The sequence below is a fragment of the Chrysochloris asiatica genome, unplaced genomic scaffold (assembly GCF_000296735.1).
Source record: "Chrysochloris asiatica unplaced genomic scaffold, ChrAsi1.0 scaffold00053, whole genome shotgun sequence".
Lineage (NCBI taxonomy): Eukaryota > Metazoa > Chordata > Mammalia > Afrosoricida > Chrysochloridae > Chrysochloris > Chrysochloris asiatica.
The window spans coordinates 9,419,864-9,420,797 of record NW_006408571.1 but is presented as its reverse complement, the minus strand read 5'-3'; positions in this window follow the sequence as shown (position 1 = coordinate 9,420,797).

Here is a 934-nt window from a genome sequence, read left to right as displayed (position 1 = left end):
TCACAAAGCTAACAACTAGCATAGCCAACATGAGAACCCAGGTCTATCTGATTATAGTTATACCACATGGCAACAAAAGAAGGTTATCCTGAAAGCACCAACTGCACAGGCCAAACTAGCTGACTAACCCGTGGAGAAGAGCGAATTCTGGGTGGAATCTTGTCAGTAAGGGATGTCTCGCTAGCAGTCAGCCACAGCTGCAGCAATGGGCCTTCCTGACTTTCTTTCAAAAGCTGCACTGCTGCTAAAGACTTTGTAAAACTGGGCCTTAGGGCTCTCCTGAAACCAGGCAAACCTAAGTGACCTACTTACAGATTGGTGTTAAGATTTAATGAAAGGAATACTGAGTGCAATCATTGTAGCTTCTTTGTTTTGTATCATTTCTCTCATCTTTCTCTACCCTGCAGTGTTACCCCATGTTGACAGGGTTGTTGTTGGGTGCTGACAGGATGCACTCAGGCAATCTCATTTCAAATCCCAAACTATGGGATATGGACACAAATGCCCTCATTCAGTTGGGAGCAACTAAATTGAAGGTCTCTGACCTGGGGTTAGTTTAACCGAAGGATTGCAACTGAACAGTTGTGGTCCAGAAATTCGGACTGTATCCAGGTCAGGCTATCCCCTGAGGAACTTGAAGGGCTGCCTCAGGGAACAAGGAACTTTCAAAGTCTTTCCTTGCACACAGCCATGGCTTTTACGGACTTGTCTTAATTTTCTTCAGTTTCAGCCTGAACTTACATCTGCGCAACTGATGATCTGTTTCACATTCTGTCCCTGCCCTTTTATTGACTGATATTGAGCACATCCACCATCTCTTCCAACAGATTTTGTCAATTTGATTCCTATGTATTCCACCTGGTGAGGTCCATGCATATAGTCATCTTTTGTGTTGTTTTAAAAAAGAATTTATCACAAATAGGTCGCTAGTCTT